The sequence below is a fragment of the Protopterus annectens genome, chromosome 10.part0, assembly GCF_019279795.1.
Source record: "Protopterus annectens isolate FY-2018-M chromosome 10.part0, PAN1.0, whole genome shotgun sequence".
NCBI lineage: Eukaryota > Metazoa > Chordata > Ceratodontiformes > Protopteridae > Protopterus > Protopterus annectens.
Window position 1 is genome coordinate 563,728,798 of NC_056744.1, and position 25,000 is coordinate 563,753,797.

The window sequence follows — 25,000 nt, forward strand, 5'->3', positions numbered from 1 at the left end:
CACAGTGGTATTCCTGTTCCATGCACACATGCTGTATGGGCACATGTGCAGGCTGTTGCACAGTAGTTATGTTCACCTGTGTATGGTGTGTCACTTGACAGTCATGGTGTGTCCTCATGGTGCATCACATACTCCACAGCTAGCTACCTACACATGACTGCCAGACATTGCAGTGTGGGCCCTCACGCAGTGTGGTGGTATGTCTCTGCTGTTTGACTACATCCACATTCAATGCAGCATACCACAGTCATGCAGGCATTGCCAACACAGATGTTGCTGGCATCATGCCTGCCAATGGGGTACCTACCAACAATACACACTCTCACTCACTACAGGGTTCCAATCCTTGGCTGGACATTGTATTAACCCTGTGGACATATACATAGTACTGCCATGCACATGTTATGTCCGGGAACACAGTCCCAATGTCACCTCCAATCGCCGTAGTTGTTGTATCCCACCAACCTGGCTGTTACATGTCTCTGCAGCAGCACACTGCATTGACTGCTAGCCCATTCATGTACGCCAGTACCCTGACCACCACACTAACACATCTATCACACTACACATGGGTGGTACTGCATTGCACGTATGGGGCTGCATTTGTACACCTATGACTGGGCCATTCAGTATGGCACTGGGCCACATCTTGACATACATGCTTCACACACTCATTGACTACCTGCATGCCTTTACTGGCACCCTTGTTGGGCTTGTGCGCCACAGCACACCACATCCCATGCTGGCCACCTGTCATACTATTGCATGGGTGGTTGGGGTGGTACAGAGGGTATCACATCAGACATGATCCACTCTTTGCCCTTCAGCGCCATTCCACTTTATGCTATTGTCAATGTACACATCCAGCATCACATCATACCCTATGTCTCGGGATGTTACGCCATGTGCCTCCTGTACAGGTCACACAGTGGTGCAGGCATATCATGCTAACTACAACAAGTCAGGGACGTGTGACATTGCACAGTCCTCAGACATGTGGCCCCTCATGCTCAGTATTTGCATACGTACACTACCTGCTGTCACACAGTATTGTCCATGCCTACATATACCACATTTACATACCTGGCAGCATTCTAGCTCATCCTACTCATATTGCTAACAACCATACAGGTGTCAGTGTGGCAGATATATCATGTGGATATCATTGCATCAGTTACATCACACATAGTGCATACACATCACCTTTGCATAGTGACAGTCATGCAGTGTGTATCACATGGATACTGTCCCTATACATGCATATCACGTTGTACATGGTTGATGTACACACACATGCCCCACATGGTGCTGTGGTTGCCATATTCCACCATGGCGTGGGTACACATGTGCAGGACCACGCATTTCTGGACCGTATGCCTAGCTGATACCTTGGGTGCCCTTGTACCTGTGCCATACACACATGTACATGCGGGCAGTGTTACAATAACACATGTGTGGTGTACCTTACACAATGGATACAACATTACATGTCTCAGTATAGACATGCTGTGATCTCTACCCGGCTCAGACAGTTTACATATGCAAATGACAGTCATGTAACACATCTGTACTCACCTGCATACCACTAACACAGGGGTGTAATCTACTCTGCCATGGGCCATGTTCTCCGCAGTACTGATGCATGTAGTACTCCTACATGGCGTTTGCAGTGGGCAGGGTGGGAGGAGCAGTCCTGCATGTGTGCACACATGCCACATTGCTCAGCCTGGGCGTCTGTGTGACATCCACAGACTGGACACACACCGGGCTGTGGGACATAGGTCCTGTGCACATCTCACAAGGGCACACTGTGTCACTAGTCATGTGATAGCTCCCTTGCTGGTAGGGTGACACAGACCCATGGTACCACCACAGCGGAAGTACTGTATAGACATACAGTTGACATCCACTTCTGCCATTCAGTGGACACTACCATGGGGGGGGTGACACTACTGTGTACATTGCACATGTGTTTACACACGGCCGGACATCATTGTGGCACACATTGCACCTGCTACGGAACGCTTGGACATGGTTACTTGCTGTTCCTCCATTTCGGGTACCTATTCTGCTACTACATTGTCCCATATGTGCAGGCCATACATATCTTGTTTATGTACATAACATTAGGCCATCCCTCCATCATGCATGCTATGCCTGTGATACTGTCTATGATTTCTGAACATATCCATCATGACAGCTTTGCATTACACATAATTGACATAGTCACCCCTACTGCGTGGGATACGTGCACGTCGTGCGCACATTCCGTATGACATCGATGGTATATGCCCATGCACATGTGTGCTGTGACACTATACATACATGGCCTATCCCCTGCTGTGGGGCTTCATTGTTCGATATCCACTGACAGCATCGGCGTGGGTGGTGGCATAGTTCTGTGTTTGGAATCCCTATGGCGGACCTTGGGTTATCACGTCTGTGTACATGTTGTCCCACTGCTGTGCACACATTGTCTGCAGTCGTTGGTATGCTCCACGGCTTAGCATTACATGACCACCTTTCACCACTCTCTGCCTAATGGACAGGTATCTTTACTTACACACATCGTTCACATACAGTGCAGATTAGTCATACGTATCATGCGTTACACATCAGTACATCTCGTGGGTTCAACATACCTTTCCGGCCTTCGCTTCTGTATTCGTCAATATCTTCCTCTCTGTATTTTCTCTCGATACCGTTTGTGTTCGTTGTGAACATACGGTTTGAATATCCAGGGAGTCTTCATTTTATTCGTCGTCACCTGAGGCATGTGGGTTCATCACGCCAATAGCTGTTCCTCGGTGTGTACTTATGCGCATATCACTGGTGATCCTCCTCCATTCGTACGTTACCCGGGAAACTAGGCCATGGTTCATTCCTCGTGTGGCCGTTAGTTATTTGCACTACCTTCGTGGGGATGGTATGTATTGTATAATGTTTGTGTGACTGCATACGCTATGTGTGGTGTCAGGTACATTACGCTGTGGTGTTAGCCGTGGATTGTGTGTGTTGGGTATGGTATTCTGTTTGACATGTGGGTGTCCGTGTCCTGGCGGCGTCTGTCGATGGCATTGTGCATTCAGATGTGTAACATAGCTGTTATATTCCTGTACACAACGGATGCAAGGATGCATCAGCTGCTGCTAGTGTTTCCCACACGGCTTGTTGCGGGTATGCCGCTGTCATTGACTGCCTGTATGTATTTGCTACGGTTTTAGCTGTTATCCCTTTGATATGTGCGATGGGGTATATCTGCGGATGTGGGTGACGGGTACGGGGTGTGGGTCTTGCATTTATACATACAAGATATGCTTGTGTGTGTGCTCCATCCCTGCTTGGGGAACTGCAGGTTACCTGTCTGTTCTGGGAATGTTTGTTTTGTTGATGTCGTGTGGTGTCGGTATCGCCTGCATGTGTGCTTCCTGCACGTATTCCTCCTTCACATCGGTTATAAATCTGCGGATGTTCGTCCGTGCCTACTATCCATTGGCATTTTGTCACTGATACTTACGGTGATTGTGGTCCTATACTTGGGACGGCCTGTATGCTACCGGTAGCCTCCTATTCGTGTGCCGCTTGCTTACTTAACGGTCGTGGAACACACAGCGGTATTTACGGGACCGTAAGTGTTCAAGATTGGTGCCGGGATAGCACATTCGTATTTTCGCCGTGCATGCCTGATGCTGTGTAACGCTGCCGACGTATCGTGTTGAGTCTACCTTATGGCCGCCATACCTACGGTCATGGTTTGTACATGCGCCCTTTGCATCTCCTGTTGGCTATGGCCCTGTGGTACATTCTGGGACATTTCCGCTTTGCATCATTTTACGTCGCCATCACGCGATAGCCACTGAGGAGATGTCAGTACTACTTTGTGGGTACTGCTGTACATACGCCTATGGTTCCTGTACTGTATGCCTATGCATGTTATTACACTCCGCCTGTGACATGTCACCTACATACACATTGTACAGTGGCACACATTACACACACAGCGGAACACACGACAACCTCACCTCACACATACACATATTGCCGCCATGGCTCTCAACCTTCTATTTCCAAAATGAGGAACACACACATTAGTAATGTGGAACAAATGGGCATAATGTGGAACACATACTAATGGCATGGTAACAACTTCAGCTAAGTAGGTCATAGGATGGTTAAAATATGCTGATTTACTTACAATGAAGAACCTTTAATGAATTACTATGATTAATTTCTATTTACCAGGTTGTCATTTAAATACATTCCTAACAATGGATGTTTGACAGACATTTTCAATGTGGAACTTTGAGGAACTGCGAGGAACATGAACTGTTTTAGACCCCAAATGAGGTCGTTCCTCATAATGACGTACACTTCACTGGTATGCTTGCCGCCGCACCGACGGTTGCACACAATACCTACGCTATTGGCCGCCGGCGGCGGCGTGCATCTCCGCACTCATATCCTATGGATATGACACGCACATATCCTGTTACTGTACCGTGGACTGGTGATCATCCCGACACGCGGATATGTATTGATGCAGGTTGACATTTCCATGGCTGGCGTTACCTGCTCTGCCCACCCTCCCGGATGATCGGGTTGTCGGTCACTATGTTTACTATGTGGAGATTTCGCGTCTTACTTATCTGTGAACTTGCATCCCTGGGTTCCATATTAACCTGTTGTACTTTATATCTGTGTATGCGTACATATATGTCTACATGTGTACTGATATCTATTTCCGTATCTGTGTATGCACATAAGTACATATGTGGTCGACTTGCGGCGATAGTGGCAGCATACGGCTATGCAGTGTGCTGTAGAACCGGCGTGCGGTGAGGTGTTGGCGTTCCATGCTCTGCTGGCTATTGGGTGTGCAGTGTTTGGGCGGTGCCTTTGTTGGAGTCACACATAGGTCCGGCCATACGGTACACATTACGGGCGGACATGTTTGTGTGGCGTCCATTTCACTGTGTGTGCAGGTAAGGAGGTGTCAGTCCATGGGGTCTACACTGTCAAAGTATGTGCTATGCGTTCCCTCTTTGCCAGGGTGTAGGCATATTGGGTACGCCTCCGTCTACCTACTGGGGCTGGCACAGCGTGTTCATGGCGCTGAACGCCCTGTGCCTGTGCTTGCCTTGGCAGTTGTGGTGGGCTTGGTGGCCCTACACCATTATGTCCCTGCAGCAGCTGTTTCCGCAGAATCATATTGTGTAGCATACAACATACTATGAATATGCGGGCACATGTGCCTGGAGAGTACTGCAAGGCTTCACCGGATGTATCCAAGCACCGGAACCGTGATTTCAACATCCCAAACACACGCTCTATGATTATTCTGGTTTGTGCGTGTGCCTCATTATGGCGTTCTTGCATGTGTGTGTGTGCATTTCTGATGGGTGTCATTATCCACGGCTCCAGTGCATAGCCAGCATCCCCCACAAGGTGACCTTGTGTGATGTCCCCCCTGGTGAATACCTGATACAGCTGTGAGGCATGCCAGATATGGGAGTCGTGGAAGCTTCCAGGGCTGCCAGCACACACATCCATGATAATGCCCTGCGCATTGCACACAACCTGGCAATTGGAGGGGTATCCCTTGCGGTTTATGTAGCGTCTACCCTGCTCCCTGGGCGGTGACTTGATTTCTATGTGCGTACAGTCGATCGCACCCAGTACCTCCGGGTATTGTGCCACACGGTGGAACCGGCGCATATTGCTAGCCAACTCCTCCTGAGATCTGGGGAAGTTTATATACTCATGGGCATGTCGTAACATGGCATCCAGGAACTGGTGTAGTACCCTAGATGCTGATGCCTGTGAGATACCCATTATATCCCCGGTTGGCCTTTGAAAGGTACCTGTAGCCAGTATTCGCAAGCTCACACATACCTTTGTGTCCACTGGGATGGGCTCCCCTCTGTTGTCTCTTGTTCTCAGGCGTGGCCGGCACAGCTCCACTATTTGCTGTAACGTGTCCCTGTCCACCCTGTAGCGCTCTACTATCTCCAGGTCTTGCAGCCCCTGGTAGGTCACCCTTGGTCTGAACACTCTCCTTCTCCTGTGAGGCCTACGGTAGTTGTCGGCACCGTCCTCCGCAACTCCGTCTGTCTCTGCCACATACCTATGCATCACGGCCACCCGGCACCCACCATATACATATTAAAAGTTCCCCGTGTGTTTACACCCTACGGTGCGGCGTTTGGGAAATCGTGCTGTGTGTTGTGTGCATTCACACTTTATACTGTTGTGCTGTATACCCGGTGATGTCATTGGGTGTGTCTGTGCAGCTGTATCCGTGGATTATTTTCGGTGTTTTACGGTTGCAACTGCAACGGTATTGCCTTTAGTGTTACATTACAGTTGCCTGCATTGGCTTAGCTTTGCATCATACATTACTGCATCCTGCAGGCACATGGCATATGATGCATTTTATCTGCAGCTGCAGTTATGCTACCTCTGTACTTGGCTGTGCTATTTCGGTTCTTTGTTCTTTGCATTTCTACTACATCCCCTACTATCTTTGCATTCATATGCCTCCCCTTTCCCGTTATGCAGGAGTCTGTATACAGAGTTGTCGGCTACCGCTTGCCCTTCCTGGATTGATTGGTGTTGATTGCTCATTACGGCTCCAATTACACTGCTTCCGCATTTCCTCATATTCTCCGCATTACCTTCCTATATCCGTGGTTGTTGACGGGGAGGCCGTCACATGACTGGGTTGGGGAACATAGTCATCCTCGTGCACATGCATCTGTGCGCGCATTATGTACTCTCAGCGCATCTATTTCCTCACACGCCGGTCCTGCTGCTGTGATGTGCATTGTACAGCCCAGGTTTGCTGGCCTCCAATATGCTTCCTCCTACAGTGGCACTCCCCTCTGCGATTGACATGTATCTCGTGTAGGCCACTCCTCGGTGTAGTACCGCTGCACCGTTTGCTCCATCCTTACACCGGCGCCAGCTTTGCGATTCACTATTATCTGCCTCATTTGCATGGCATTGACTGCTAATACATGGTTACGGCGCCGAACACTGCCACCACTCCTTGACAACCCTTGCGCTGGGGTTGGGCTTTCCATACATACTATGGTGTGTGGTGGCTGTACAGCTGATGTGTATTATACAGCTCTTTTAGGACATTGTCATATTATTTCATTGCTTTGCACCTTCTGTACACATATCCGGGGGTTCTGCTGTGGTTTCTACGTACATGACATTTTTGTCATTATTTACAGTTTGTGCATGTTTTCTTTGGACATTCTCGGTGCCTTTCGCCTTTGTATGATACCTGACGTTGACAGCCTTCCGTTACTCCTTGGTCATGTTTGGGTAAATGTAAACCGTTTTTTTTGGTTTACATTGCCGTGCCCTTGCGCTACGCATGCCCCACTTCGTGTATCGCTATTTGCCTTCATTTGCATGGTGCAATACCGCACACAGTGTGATTAGCATACCTACGCCGGGCGGCGAGAACCGGCGCACGCCGGTAGTGCACGTGGGATTGCTTCATACCTGAATCGCTCGGTGGCCATATTTGGCTTTATAACGCCGACGCTATGCTGACGCCTGGCGCAAGGTTCATGAATCCCGGGGATTGTGATTTATTGTGGATAACAAATGTATACATAATTTTAAGTGGAATGTTGTCTTCTGTGAAATTAACAGGTGCTTTTTCTTACATTGAGATTATGTGCTGTTTGTTGACACAGCCTACATGAAACTTCTGTGTTCAACTGCCATATTGATGTTAATTTGAATGTGTTACATATAAGTTACTTTTACTGTTACTCTTTGGACAGCATGCAGTTGCAAATGTGTATGTATGTCAGTGGTACTTGGTGAATTATATGATGTGCATAGCTGCACTTATTTTATTTTATTTATTAGTTATTTGAAATTTGTTGACCAAGTTAGTCCAACTGAGCTGTCACCCTTTTACAGTGATTGCCCATGGAGAAAAGCTCCATGGTTAAGATATAGAAAGTACAATATTTAAAAAGTTATTTGTAGTTAATTTCTAATTTTGAGACATCAGGGTTTTTATAAAGATATACAGTCATTATCAAGAACAGTCTTACAGCATAGCCTGTTTATTCTTTTATAGAAAGGGTGTCTGCTAACTTGACAGTCTTATTGCTGTTGGCAGACCTTTATTGGCATGTACTGTTTGAGTTCCATTGCTCTTGAAATGCTGTATAACTGCACTGTGGTGGTTTTTTAAACACTATCTTGCATGCAATGTTTTGATATTGGTGTGCCACAGGCCAGTCCTAGTTTTATTGTATATCTGAAGTGTTACATAGTATATTCATGATCATATTCATCACTAGTATTTTTTAACTGTACAAGTATATATGTAAGGAAAAAACATACGCAGTGATAGTGATACATTTGTTGAGTGAAGTTATGTATGAGTGCCATGTACATAATTTCAAGCTATTACATGCTGTTGCTGTGCTTGTCACTGAGTTCAAGTTCAGTTGTTTCGAAGCAAATTCCATTCTGATTATATCATGTTGTGGTGTCACCCATTAACCATGTTGCATTGCTCATCTCATTTGCATATACAGTTTAAATGTACCACTGATTGTTAATTTAATATATTTTAACATTTTAAACATAGTATGTAAACATGAAACATTTGTCACACATAATTATGGGTTATAGTAGAAATTTAAATCTTATACAGACACCTCAACATAAGCGCGTAAGGCACAGAATGAGTAACAAATAGAGGCCATAATCCTAATAAGTTAGTCTTGCCATCTCTGATTGCTTTTGGTGTAAGGCCTATCTAGCAACATGCTTGCAGCAGGAACCATATTCCAAAAAGTGCACTTAACCTGGAAAAGTCTTTTGGTGTGGAGTCGTATGCTAGTATTGTATGCTAGAATGTCATAGATAAGTTATTTTTCAACTTGTTGACATACCTCTCAACTGTACCAAAATGCTCTGTAAATACCAGTTTTGAGGGTAAAATATTGGGGTGCCACAAATTCCCCTGTGGCCCCCTTCATTTCCAAATTTCTTGGTTTAGGTTTTATTTTTTACTTCTGACGTCATCACGCATAGGGTGTGCATGAAGACGTCAGCTTCTGCAGAGTGCAGACCGGTGTACTTTACAGCACATCTTTCTTCCTCCTCCAGGTAAAACACTTCAAATATTGTCTTAAACTGCACAACCGGGTCAACTAGCTGTGTGTGGGTTCATGTTACAAATTCTAGACAGGAGTCCAGGGAAGTAAATACTGTGGGAAGAAATAGCCAGGGAATTATGGCTAGGCTTGTATATGCCCTAAGGCTGATAGTCTAGTACCAACCTATGAACCTATAATCTAACGGCTGCATGCAGGCACTTATTTCCTGAAAGTTTCTTCTTCATTTACTTTATTGAAGGCTCTGTTGGCTGAACTTGAACTGTTAAGTTAACCACTTTTAACGGCTCTGGGTCATGTAACTGCAGTTGCAGGCACTTTTTTAATGAAATGTTTACTTAGTTTCACCCAATGGCTGCTGTGTAAGTTAGGTGTGTGGGTCATAAGTAAGGTGTGTGGGTTGTTTTATTTAACAGCAGAACTTCACCTTCATATTTGTAAGAGCTTCATAAGAGCTGCCAGGTAAAACTTTCTAGCCATCTTCAGCCTTCATATTATTTGTAAGAGCTTCAGATATTAACTCATTCACTCCAATGGAACTCAGGAAGTTTGCACTGTAACTTCCAATGGGTGGAGCTTAAGCTTTTTTATAGAATCAAATAATGTCCTCACATTTCAAACAAATGTTCATATCTCTGGAATCATATGGGTTATGAAAGAAGTATAAATGACACACTTCAACACAAGCTATTTTTATAGTGGTAGTACTCTTTAGGTTCTAGGTCTTAAACTGAATTTTATAAGTGACAGTAAACAAATTAACTATTACATTTGTCATATTTTGTAAACAACTTACAATATCTCAGCAACCACTCAAGTTACACAGATACTGTCAGCAGCATTTTATTCAACTAGCTGAGAGCTTTCATATGAAGCCAAGGAGGTCTGTCTGTGTCATTTGATTGTTGAAATATTTAGATAAATGTGAAAATGATATCTAAATAAATTAATATCATAAAAACAACAGTTAATAGCTATTTACATGCACTAGACAGAGGTGCACTATTAATGCAATTGAATTTGCTGTTGTGTAAGCTTTACGATGAAATCTTTTAAAACCTTGTACATAGCATGGTTTTGGAATTATTGATGCAAATATGAACAAGCAATATTTGATGCCTAGAGGCATCAGTAGGAGTTAACTGCAGATGCACCTGGAGATGTCACTCGGATGTAATGAGTTAAATGGCACAACCAGCTTATCAAGCTGTGTGTGGATTCATCACGTTAGATGTTACATCACAGTTGCATGCAGGCACTTATTTCATGAACGTTCATGTTGATTTACACTAAACAGCTGGCTGAACTTGAAGTTAACCACTTTTACTTTATTAAAGTCTCTGGGTCATCTAACGGCAGCTGGAAACATTTGTGCTAACTTTCTCTTAATGGCTGCTAGCTGAACTGAATTTCATATTATTTGTAATAGCTTAATTTAAACTTAAAGCTGCATTTATTTTATTTAATGGCTGAACTTTGAGCTTTGTGTGTGAGCTGGAAACATTTGTGTTTACTTTCACTTAACCACTGCTAGTTGAATTGAACTTCATATTATTTGTAAGAGCTTCATTTAAACTTCAAGCTGCATTTACTTTATTTAATAGCTGAACTTGGAGCTGTGTGTGAGCTGGAAACGTTCATGTTTACTTTCACTTAACGGCTGCTAGCTGAACTTCATATTAGTGTGTGTGTGTGTGTGTGTGTGTGTGTGTGTGTGTGTGTGTGTGTGTGTGTGTGTGTGTGTGTGTGTGTGTGTGTGTGTGTGTAATGCCCCAGTTAGGTATAACTGGTGGTTAGAGTTACTCAAACCCTGTACCTTAGGTACAAGAAGCAACAGTGTAAATTCTCTACCCATACCACCACCACTTGCAATTCAAGGAATGTTTGCCTCATACTGTTGGTCTGTTCCTCTTAAAATGTGTGGTTTTCTGGCAAATCTGTGAGAATTGAATTCACTAAATAATGATAGCCATTTAAGTTTGTCTTCCTATCTTTTAGGAAATGCATGGCAACACAAAACATTTTATTCTAGCAATTTTTCTATTATACAAGCTATGTTTAAAATGTGTTCCTAGTTTTGGACTTTTGCCACCCCCCATAAATTTTGGCTTTCCAGATTTCTTGTGCTGCATAATTCTTTAAGGGGAGAGAAGTTTAATGCTGCTTATGCCAACTCTGTCATTATTAGTAGCACAACAGGTAGAATATTTGCTTCTGATGCAGGAGTCTGTGCATTCTACCCCCACAGTATGGAAATGGATTTCTGATACTGTACTGTGTTGTACTTTTAAAGGGGGTGGAATGGATGCAGCCGTCCTGAGAATGTCCTCCTTGGCAGAGATACCTAGTAACTTTGAGCCTGTTATCAGTTTGCTATCCATTCCCTATTGCAGTTTTGCTGTTGCTAGCTTATTTTTTAATGTAACATAGGCAATTTATTCCTAAAGGGCAACACACTATTTGTAGATGAAACAATGAAATATAAAGTTGTTTGTTAGCAACAACCTCTTCATTAGTTACAGATCTTACAGATTTTAAATGTGGAATTATTTAGGCGACTTTTACTTCTACAGAGATTGTGCATATTTATTGATACTGGTGGATTGCGGAAGTTTGAGTAGACTTTTATGATGGAAATGTTCTGAATTGGGCAGTTTTGTCATTGGTTTGTTTGTCATTGCATTGGTGCATGCATTTTGTTTCATTGCTTACTGGAAAAATGTTCAAAACAATAAATTTAAAACACACTGACAAGTGTGCTGTATCATATGAAGAATGCAATCAGGAAGGTGCATCAAAGAACACATGTATGCTTTGTGTGCAAGGGGCCTTTGATTTGAAAACAGCACAAAGATCATCTTTATCCGCCACTGGCCAGATGCATTTTCTTTGAATGTGGGTCTCAATCCTGTTTTAATGAATGTGAGTTTAAAGGGCAGAGAAGTGTTAATGCTAAGTCAATTTTCATTGAGAGACCACATTGCTTTGCTTAGCAGATGTCTGCTAGTGTTTGTGCTATAAAATGCAAAAAAAAGAAGTTATGTTCTTACCATAACGTTCCATGTGAATTGTTCGTCTCGCCTTTGTTCTTACACATGGGTCCGGAGCCGATCCTCGGCTCCAAGTCGGCCACATCACCAGCTCCGCATCTTTGAGAAAGCTCGAGGCACAGTGCTATCCCATGATCCTCTGGTGCTAACCCTCAGATCTAGTTTGCTAACACTCAAACCCCACTAGTTACTGCACCCTAGCGCACAGAAATGCAACCACACTGTCTAATACTCTATAATAAAATAGAGGAGAAAAGATGCCATACCTGAAGTACAGTAGAAAGCTCAAGAACACCCACATCTAGAGAAGACTGAACTCAGCTCAAGTCATGCCCGTTCTCCCAGACCGCAGGACGGGCGATGGAGGGGGGAATGTAAGAACAAAGGCGAGATGAACAATTCACATGATACGTTATGGTAAGAACATAACTTCTTTATGTGAAATTGTTCGATCTCGCCATTTGTTCTTACACACTGGTAGCATCCCTAGTTCCTTTATCCTGGGTGGCTCAAGGGAGAACATTCCTGAGAACAGTGGAACCAAACGTCGCCCTGTCTCTGGAGTTTTTATCTAATTTGTAGTGGGTAATAAAGGTATGTGATTTCGCCCAGGTTGCCACTGCACAAATGGTATCTAATGGTAAGCGAGCAGCATGGGCCAAGGAAGTAGCAACTGCCCTCGCAGAATGAGCTCTAGGATTAAAGGGGAGCTGTTGTTTCGATTCTGCATATACAAAATTTATACAGTCCGATAGCCATTTGGATAAAGTAACTTTCGCTACCGCTTCTCCCTTCTTTTGGTCAGCATAAGATACAAATAGTTGGTCTGATTTTCTGTATTCCTTAGTCCTGTCTAAGTAAAATCTCAGCTGCCTGTGGATGTCCAATTTGTGCAGCATGTATTCCAGCTTATTAGAGTGATTTTTGAAGAAGGTGGGTAGCTCAATAGATTGATTAATATTCTGAACTGAGCAAATCTTTGGAAGGAAGGATGGATTGGTGCGCAATGTTACTCTATCTGGGTGAAAAATCATGTATGGGGGCCGGACAGACAAAGCTTGCAACTCTGAAACTCTCCGAGCGGAAGTGATGGCAACAAAAAAGAGTATCTTCCATGATAGAAATTTGAGAAGAGTTGTGGCGGCTGGTTCGAATGGGGGCAACATGAGCCGTGATAACATCAAGTTAAGGTTCCAAGGGGTGATTGGATCATGAAAAGGGGGACGTAGGTGAAAGGTACCTTTCATAAAGGCTTTGCAAAGTCTGTGGGACATGAGAGAATTATCTCCTAGACCAACATGAAAATTTGATATAGCCGCCAGTTGTACCCTTATCGTGGAAGTGGAAGCTCCTTCCTGAAAGAGTGTGGAAAGAAACTCTAGTATCTTGTGTACTGGAGCCCCTGATGGATCTATACTCTGTTGCGAGGCCCAGTACGTGAAACATTTCCATTTGCTATTGTATAGCTTCCTCGTGGATGGCTTATGGGAAGATACAATGATCTGTTGAACTGCAGGGGACAGTAAGGCTGACCTGGCTAAGATGGGAAGCGGAGCAGCCAAGCTGTCAGTTTGAGGGACTTGGGAGATGTGTGGGGAACTCCCAACGAGTGCGTCAACAGGTCTGGCACTGGGTCCAGAATCCATGGTTTGTCCACCTGATGAGTTTGAAGAAAGGGAAACCAGATTTGTCGAGGCCAGAATGGGGCTATCAGAATTATGGTACTTTCCAGACATTTGGCTTTCTGCAAGAACTTGGGGATTAATGGGACAGGGGGAAAAGCTTAAAGGAGACCCGGGAGCCAATCGTGTACCAGTGCGTCCCTGGGGGTGCCCCCCAGAGGGGGTAGTAGGGCAAAGTAGCTTCTGTATTTGGCATTCAATGGGAATGCAAATAGGTCGCAGGAAGGCTGGACCCATCTGTGGAAAATCATTTCCGCTACTTGAGGTTTGAGGGACCACTCGTGGGGCAACAGGATGGCTCTGCTCAACCTGTCTGCAATCACGTTGGATGACCCCGGGATGTGCGTTGCTATCAGAAAGCGTCCGGTGGACACAGCCAGTGCAAAATCCTGAGGGCCTCTCTGCACATTGGATAAGACCTGCTTCCCCCTTGTTTATGTACCAGACTACTGACATGTTGTCTGTCTGAACTGTCACTGTTCCTAGAGGCAAAGACTTGTGAAAGTGCTGCAACACTAGAAACACTGCCCTCAGCTCTAGGACATTGATGTGTAGATTGTATTCCAAGTTGGACCATTGACCTTGGACTGTTCTTCCCTGAAAAAGCCCCCCCACCCTATCAGGGAAGCGTCCATGGTCACAGTTGCTGTAGGACTGGGTAATACGAACGGTCGACCTGTTGTTAGATCCTGAGTGTGCATCCACCAAAGGAGATCCCTTTTGCAGGAGTTCGTGATTAGGATCTGGTGAGACAGTGGAAGCTGTCGGTACGACCAATGAACGAAGAGCATCCACTGAAGAATCCTCATATGGATTCTGCCTAGGGGGACTACAATAACAGCGGCTGCCATCATTCCTAGGACTCTTAAGATTTGTTGTGCAGGGACTTTCCTGCTCTGAAGGAGGATTGAAATCTGACTTCTGAGGGCTGATACTCTTGATGGGGGGAGACTGAGTTGAGCCAGGGAAGTGTCTAAATCTGCCCCTATAAATGAGATACGCTGTGAGGGCGATAGTGCAGACTTTCCAAAATCAAAATTGATTGTTATGCCTAGAGAGGAGCAAAGGTTGATGGTGTAATCCCTGGCTTGCACAAGACGATACTCGGTAGTGGTGGAGAGGAGCCAGTCATCTAGGTAAGGAAACACTTGGAATCCCATCTGTCTCAAGTGAGACGCTACTACTGCCATGCATTTGGTGAACACCCTGGGGGCTGAGGTGAGGCCAAAGGGCAGAGCACGAAACTGGAAGTGACTGGCTCCCAGCCGGAAGCGCAGATGATCTCTGGATGCTCTGGCCATCTTGATATGGTAGTACGTGTCTTTGAGATCTATAGAGCACATCCAGTCGCCCTCCTGTAGGAAAGGAAGGATCGACTGTAGCGTGACCATCCAGAACTTTGCCTTCTCCATGAAGGTGTTGAGTTTGCTGAGGTCCAATATCGGTCTCCAGTCCCGTTTTCTTTGGAACTAAAAAGAACCTTGAGTAAGTTCCAGATCCTATTTGGTCTGCCGGGACTGGTTGGATGACTGTTTTCGAGCAGCCTTTTTATCTCTACGACTGCCTGGTCTCACAGAATGGGTGGAACATCTGGGAGCTTTTTGGGGGTAGGTGGAATTTTTATAAATGGAATATTGTAGCCTCTGTGCTTTTTACCCAAGAATCTGATGTAAGATTTAGTCAGGCCTCTGGGTATAAAGCCAAACGACCCCCGACTGCCTCCAGAGTAGGACAGCCGGGCCTGCACTCAGGAGTGCTGGAAGGGCTTCCCAGAGAAAGTCTCTGTCGCCCTGATTTTTGCGGACCCCCTCTGCCGCCTGGGCAGCGTCTTCCATTTCTTGCCCCTCCTCTGCCTCTGGAGGGGGCATCACTCTGAGTGGGCTGAAAGGATCGCTGAGTCTTTCGGAACCACATATTTCCGCCTCTATGCCCTTTGGGGTATGGTCTAGACGGGGCGGAAAAATGGACCGCTACGGCAGACAGGGTCTTCCCTTCTTGCTCACACCTAGTGAGAGTCTCCTTTACTTTTGGGCCAAACAAGGAAGCACCATCAAAGGGGGCGTTTGTAAAGGAAGACTTGAAGGATTCCGCAAAGGAGCACAGGCGCAACCAGGATTGCCTCCTCAGGGCAATCGCTGAAGCTGCCGCTCTACTCGATCCTTCGGCTGCGTATGAAATAAGCCTCATGAACGAGTTCACTATGGAATTGAGGGTGTTAAGCTGTGCTGTCACTTTTTCGGAGACAGCAGCATCTGTGTTACCCTGGAGAGTATCTCCAAGTTCCTTATGGAGATCTCTCTGTAGACGCGTGAAATGCGTAAGGTAGTTGAGCGATCGCATGGAGAAGGTCGCAGAACTAAAGACGCACTTCCCATACCTGTCCATCGTCCTAGAATCCTTATTAGGAGGATGGACAGAGGAAGATGATTCAGACATTTCCTTTTTAGTGGCTGCTGCCACCACCATAGTATCCACGGGAACTCCTTTCGTAAGGTAACTCTTGTCATGAGGGGCCGTGATATATTTGTTAGGTCTGCGGGGGACCGGTTCCACTGTATCAGGTGATTCCCAAGCTCTATGGGCTATGAGTTCCATTAGCTCATCAAATGGTGGGGTCACCCAGGAGGTAGAAGTTTGAGCCCCAAATGCCTTCAGCAGTACTGATTCATCTACAGATGGGGTAAGGGATTGCCAATCTCCCCTGTGTTTCAAGATTTCTAAAATGTCAGCAAAAGAGACATCTTCAGAGGGGGACCGTGGGGACCCTTCTGCTTCATCCAAATCAGTATCAGATGTTAGAGATTCCTGTGGGGAATCAATGTGCGTCCTCTTGCACAATCTTTTCCTCAGTACATCCTCAGAGGGGGCTTCTGGGGATGCCTCCGAGGAAGTAGGGGCGCCCTCAGGGGCTTGCTGAGGCATTGGGTCTCGATGCTTAGCACGGACCGAAGGTACAGAAACAGAACACGGACCCTTTGGGGAAGGAGAAGATGTCGATGATGTATGTGTCTTTTCAGACAAGACCTTCCTCATGATGTCGAAGGCACCGGTGCCCCAGTCCAAGGGTGCCACCGGTTACGGAGAAGCCGGTAGCCTCCCCGGAACCGGGACCACGGGCTCCGACCCTGAGGACGGAACCAAACTGATCTGAGCAGAGGCCCCGAGGGGAAGAGTCGGAACCGAAAGTTCGGTTAGACTGTCCCCCACGGAACCTAGGAAAGACCGTCGGCTCCGAGACCCCCCGGCTGGTTCAGAGGGTGTCGAGGTTAAAGGTGTCAATAGCACTGCTGGAGGCTTCAGCACCGAGGGCTCTACACTCATCGGCTCTTCGATTCCTAGCTCCAACGACTCGACAGGTCTCAGAGAAGGATTGGTCAAGGGGGTGGGAAGGGTCTCGAGTTTCGATACCAACTGGGATGAAACTTCAATCAGTTTGGACAGAGCCGAGTTCTCCATTAGTTTCTGTACCACTTGGTCAACGTCGGGATCGGAAAGCGGCCTCGAAGAACGGGTCGAAGGAGCCAAAGCTATCACCGAACAAAGGATTGAAGGTGGTGGTAACTCTGATACCGGCTCCAACATGGTAGTCTCGATCAGAGACAAGGACTCGACGCCCGACCCCAAGGTCTTTGGAGCCGGCGTCCGAATCTGAAAAAAGGTGCTCGGAGCCGAGGACTTAGGCTCCGACACTCTTGAAGACTTTAACCCCTTCGAAGACTTGGACACTTGTTCAGTCTTGTCCAGGGCCTCCTGAAATTTGGGTTTTAACAACCCTCTGTCTACCAACTTCCTGCGTCTTTCCAGCATGACCCTCCCACTGAAGGAATGACATATGGAGCAGTCTTCCTGCAAGTGGAGAGGGCCAAGACAGTAGACGCAGGACGAATGGTTATCAGTTATGGACATCTTTTGTCCACACTGACACCTCTTGAAGCCTGATTTGGCTTTCTCAGACATTTTAACTCTATATTTAGTAAAAAATACCAAAAGCACAGCACACTAAATATATAAGAACACACTATATATATCTATCTCTCTCTCTATATATATATATATATATATATATATATATATATATATATATATATATATATATAATAATAATAATAATAATAATATACAAACAGTCTAATGTAAAGATTAACACCATCTTAATATATATATATATATATATATATATATATATATATATATATATATATATATATATATATATGTGTATCAAAAGGGGAAAAAAGTTAAGGCAAAAACCACAAGAATCGAAATACTACTGTCAGTCCTGACAGAAAAACCCAAGGCCTTAACTAAGGTAAATACTAACTATTTAAAGCTATTCTATCTAAGAAACACACTCTATAAGCTAACACACTACACTATTATTTACTACTTTTAAAACTACTTTTAACACTATTTTTAAACTAGAAACTTCGAAAAAATTAGAAATATAATGAAAAATACTGGCCCGAGCCTCTCAGTATGCGATCTGCTGCTAGCGGCAAACTAGATCTGAGGGTTAGCACCGAAGGATCATGGGATAGCACTGTGCCTCGAGCTTTCTCGAAGATGCAGAGCTGGTGATGTGGCTGACTTGGAGCCGAGGAACAGCTCCGGACCCATGTGTAAGAACAAACGGCGAGATCGAACAATTTCACATTAAAAGTTTTAAACGAAATCCAAATAATCGTAAAAGTAAAGCAGTACATACATTACATTGTTTATGTTAAATGGGGAGAAATAGCCAAGTAATGGGACATTTGAATGGCTGGCTGCAGGGGGGGAGGGCTACAGGCCCCATTCAACCATTATTTTGAGAGGAGAGAAGGGCAGCAAACTCAAAGACAAACCCAGGCGGCACTAACTCAAGCTACACCACTGATCAGTAGCCCATGGAGAATGTGTTTTGGAGGTCCTAGCAAACTATATTTTTCTAAGATTAGAATATTGCCTACCATTAAATGCCAGTTTTTTACCACAAAACCCACATACTGCAAGTCACCAAAAACAAAATCCTAAGGTTCATCTTCGCCCTTCCCAGTGAACACTGTTTAAAAAAAATGGTCACCATTTACTACATGGTTCGGGGCATTTTTTTGGTTGTCTGTTTTTCATTTTGCATTTGAAAGTTGGTATCCCACAATTCCATTTGGGTGGGGTTGCATAACTGTGTATGCAAATGTTATGTTAATCAGTGTACAGATTTGTACCTATTTTCATGGGCCTTTGTCCAGATTTTTGATGTTTCCAGGTTGAGCGGTATGAGTGACATATGTCTGCATGCTGTGAAAACATGTATTTTGCATGCATACTAAAGGCTGGTACATCAGTAAATGTACAAGAGCAGAAGTATGTTTGATAAACTGAGTACTGCATGCCATGTAATGCATCAAAGTACCTTAATGAAAACATATGATGGGCACACTACTCAGTCATGGCCTTCTGTTTATATCATCAATATATGAATCTTATGACATTTAAAATGATGCATAATTGGATATCATATAATCCCCTAGTAGTTATGTTGGTGCACATCTGGCATTCCAGTAATTAGTTGTTTTGGCCATCTGCCGGTAAGGCTGATTGTGTTTTGTGACACGTGTCAATACATACTGTGAAGCAGTAGATATGCATAGCACTAGAGGATGACTTACCATGTGTATTACATCCATATACATAACACTTTTGAGAGTGACCTCCTTTCTAAGCCCTTAACCCTTCAGTAGCATTTATTGTGCATTGTGTTATCTCTAGTTTGATATACTACACATAGGCATAAAACTACTGGCATGTTTTGTAAGAGACATTTCATAGCAATACACTATACAGTGTCACACGATAAATATGATGTCTGCCTGTCTCTATACATATGTAATGACTATGTATTTTAACTGGGGTATAAATTTATGTGCATGTCTTAACCATAATTGTGCTCAGTTTCAGACATGTTTGGCATATGACTACAATGTATGTTACACACTATTTTGTTTGGGTTGGATGTATGCCTGACATCATATAGGGTGTTCTAGTTGGATAAAGTCTGATGGTAGTGTAACATCATACACATTTCAAACATGTAGATTGTGTATTTTGTTGTGAGATTTTTCATTTATTCATCATTTCTATGTTAATACCTATTATGCATGTATAATGTTTTGTTCCTGTGATGAAATGTGACAGATTACAATGGTGCTGCCTTATCATTCAGACAATGAAAATGATGCGACAGACTACTGCCAGCCAAGTCAGTCTCTGACCAGGATGGTACCCAAGACAGGGATGAAGACAATGATAAGGACAGCAGACTGGGAACTGCATGTGCCATTGTTCCTGCTGCTCACCATAGAAGACATCAACCACCATGTCAGGCTGATGATGTTTGGGACAAGATCTAGGATGTAGTGACAGAACTGTTCCAGCTGCAGATTAGTGGCTTGATGGGTAGCTTCTTTCAGAACATGACATGGGCCATACACTACTCCTTCAAAGAGATTGCTAGAAAGATCGTTTGTGATGTTTGACCCCATAAGGGTGGTCTCTCAGGAAGTATCGTCTGTGTGATCCACTTCTATAATGCTGCTATCTTGGTGTTTTCCATATTCCAGTTTTTATGGCCTAGCTACAATTGTGCAAACATATCATATTGCTGTCCTGCTTTTTGGACATACGTCATAATGGATGCTGCACATATTGGGTCCTAAGTGGCTATATCTTGCTGCTGCAGTACGACACATTAACAGAGGACGCTTGCATTAAAATTATTATTTACATGATCATCACATGCTGTCATTACTGCATATGGGCAGGAGTGCTACTCTCGCTATGCATGCAGTGTAGCATAATATTGTTATATCCCATACATGGTGGCCTTATATGTGACAGATAATGGCCGTTGCAGTTAGCATAATACAAATGAGACAATAGTTTTGCTCATGTTGTTCCTCTATATACTTAGGAAGGATGCAGTTAGCATAATACAAATGAGACAATAGTTTTGCTCATGTTGTTCCTCTATATACTTAGGAAGGATGCAGTTAGCATAATATAAATGAGACAATAGTTTTGCTCATGTTGTTCCTCCATAAACGTAGGAAGGATGACAACAACTTACATATTACATTATTCCCAGTGTTCTCAACACAGTGAGGTCAGTCAAGTGTGTTCATTTTCCCATGTTATCCATGTCTATGTATTGCACGCACTTGCATATTAATTTTTCTGTTATATATCTGTTCAACAACATGACTTATGTAACATTCTTGCATCATGCTGTCTCACTGGCACAATGACCTTGTTTGTGTGACATGTACCAACAATTACTGTGTCATGTAATAACACAGTTAGTACTACTGTTGTAGAGTACTGACAGGTACATCAGAACATGTATCCTTCGTGTACTGCATTGACATTCACTGGTCCCTTATTGAATATATGGAGATAATGCTTTATTTAGCATTATTCACGACTCCCTTTTATGTCCTTATATTGCTTATAGCAATAAGCTTTCTTTTTGAACATAGCTTATATTAAGATATACATGAATGAGCTTGTGTAAGGCTGCACTATGACTGACACTCTACTGCCCTTGTAATATGCAACTTTGTTGTGCTGTACTTGTGTGCACAGGATTGTCTTTTGATAAATCTTACATGTGTCCTGTGATATTTATATCAACAATGGTGATAGAAATACCTGTTGTATTATGTTTGCATGACAGTATATATGGGTAGGTGATATTAAAACCTACTTTGTTGTATATCTATGCCATCTGCTGTTTAACTGTTGCACATTACTGTGTTGATTGTCATTTGCACATGATGCTTATAGTCATCCCCAATGCACTATTAACATGCATCAGACTTTGGCCATTTGCTTCAATGCACCTTGTGAGGATTTACAGTCCATCTTATGCTGTAGACACATGCATATGCATTGTGTCTCCCTAGCTATAATTCTGCTTTATTCCGTGTGCACTTTCTCTTGCTGGCATTTCCCCCTTAAAACTTTGGCCTACATTTTTCTTATGTACATAGCACATGCATGTGTGTGATTACTTTCCTGGTGTGCATCACAATTGTAATGTAGTTGTACTGATATATCACTTTGTGCCACCATTATGGGTATGATGCATTACAATATGACCTTGCACCAACATGATGTGTGATACCCATACAAGGTATATGCACACAAGATGGTGGCAATTGAGTAAATTCCATCAGTGTTTATTAGCTATTTTATATATATATATATATATATATATATATATATATATATATATATATATATATATATCTGTGTGTGTGTGTGTGTGTGTGTGTGTGTGTGTGTGTGTGTGTCACCATTTACTTCATATTCCATGTCATTGATTGGTGGGGTTATGCGTAATGAGCCTTGTTTCTGTTTGGCTTATGTAATGTCATTGCATGTGACATCTCCATGGTATACCTGAACACCCATATGCATTGCATATGGCATGGAATGTGTCTGACACATGCATCTCATTTGTCCTGTGTTTGCGGTATGCACACTTGCACAGGGACATTAATATTGTGTGGTACTGCTGTTTGTCATTGTGCTTAGTTGCTTGCCTTTTCCATGAAGGGTTGGAAGCCCTAGTCTGCCCTCTGCATGTCTGTTAATGAATACTGTTGCTTAGATTTGATCATCCTTGCTGTTGCTTTGCTTATGCTTGCACTGCTGACAGCTTGGATGATTGTATTGCATATGCATTGTGCATTGTGATGACAGCACTCCCCATTTAATGTTTTGTGACACCTATTCTGGCATGACTGTCATACAATTTGCAACATCTCAGCACATTGGTACATATGTATTTTTGGATTACACCATGGCTGGTATGCAATCTTACCCGGTTTGTCATTTTTTCCTTCACCTGTGTTGTATAGTCTATGTGTACCTTACCTTATTCTTTATGTGTATTACCAACTTGTCATTCATGCTTTGTGATATTTGTTATATGTCTGTACCTATTCTTTTGCCAATCTTCTCTTTCTGTGTTTCCATTCCTTCTATTCTCAAAAAACAAAAAAATGGGGTCTATTCCCACAACAAAATTGCCCATGCCCCTATAACTCATACTCTGACCTTCTTATTCCATAATAGCTCTTTTGTGCCACTGTTCTTCCCCCACACCCCACTTCTGCTTTTCTATCACCCTATTTCCTTGGGTTTGAGGATTACTTCTGTTAACTACCTGTTAGCTATGACAATGTTGCCATGATTGACCTTCACCTTACTTATTTTTTTTTATTAGAGATGTTGAGGATTATATTAGATTCTGCAAATAGTGATAGGAGTATTTACATATGTTTATCTATATTATATTACTCAATATCCATAACTGTTTGTGGATATTTATCACTTTTCAGACAAAGTGGCTTGGTACTTTCCATGTAATACTAAATATTCTGTTGGGCTTGCACACCTTCAGTAAATGTACATGGTAATGCGCACCAGTAGATGTACATGGTAATGCGCACCAGTAAATGTACACGGTAATGCACACCAGTAGATGTACATGGTAATGCACACCAGTAGATGTACACGGTAATGCACACCAGTAGATGTACACGGTAATGCACACCAGTAGATGTACACGGTAATGCACACCAGTAGATGTACACGGTAATGCACACCAGTAGATGTACATCGTAATGCACACACATGTATTACTTTATGGATGGACTTTCCTAGAATACGTATTTGACATGAGTAATTGTGGTTCCACTGACATCACTGGTTATATCTGCTTTGTGCTGAGGTGTGCCCTGTAGACCTGGGGCATAGTTACATATTACTTGGCTAGCTGCAAATATTGTGCAGGACTCATCAGCTTATGCCAAATTCTGTGAAGTTTATGGAATCCGGCCTTATGTGTTCAATATTTTATTGCCACAGTTAATGGTCAGTCAAACTGCTGTCAGTTAATTGATTAAATAATTTCATAAAATATTTATCCCATTTTATAATCATTGCAAATATTGCCATTTTAACTCACAACTGAGCATTTTAAGTATCAAAGTTTCTTACTGGAAATATGAAAAAAGCTTATTTCCTTTCTAAGACAATTTTAAAATCATTCTGCAATATATTATTTTGTGATATAAAGGTTTGAGATGTAAAATTTTCTATTATGACTAATGATATTTAATAAAGCATTTGGCTTTAAAACCTTGAACTGATAGTTTTACTTCCCTCGTGTAATTTTATATCCTCATTTTACTTTTCTCTTTAATTTGGTACATTACTAATCAGAACATTTATAAAAATAAATAACCAAATCTCTACTGAATGAAAAATTATTCATCCAAAAATGTTTCCTTTGCATTCATAAGTCTGCTCATTTCACTTTTCATCTGCTTTAGTCCTTTTTTCATTACATGAAGGACATTTTATCATTTTACTATTAACAGATGCATTACTGTATACTGACTCTGAACAATTATGCACTGAACTGGTTTTAAGATGTTTAGATAGAATAAAGGGTATTAAAGATCTATTAGAGTAACATTTTAGTACTGAATAAATAAACAATGCATGATAATATTTTAGGATTAATAGAGCAGTTTTATTTAGAAATGAAACATATCTAATTATAGCATAAACATTTAATTTATTATCATTTGAAAGCAATGTTGTATATCTGTTTCATCTTTAATACTATGCAGCTGAAAGTTTTCATAATTGATTCCTGTCTTATTTTTGTTACATGCTTAAGTATCATATTTCTAAAACAGGTTCAGCATAACTTACCTAACTCTAATGTGTTATGCCTGCTGAAAGTGTAATAAAATGTTCTCCATCTTAAACCACCATTATTACTTTTGTGATAGAGATGTGGTACCAAACTCTGGATGAATTAACAGTTGACATGGTGCCCATGTGATTTTGTGCAGTTCTCAGCAAATGGCAGGGTGTTGCCAATTAACACTATTTGCAGAGCCACAAAATGGCTTGAATTGAATTGCATGCAGCACACGCAAATTATGCACAATCACATTGAACAAGCAAATGAGTGAATGACATTTATATGAAGGAAATAAAAAGGCACGGTTCATATATGTCTGTGCACATCTGTTTACGATTTTGTGCATCT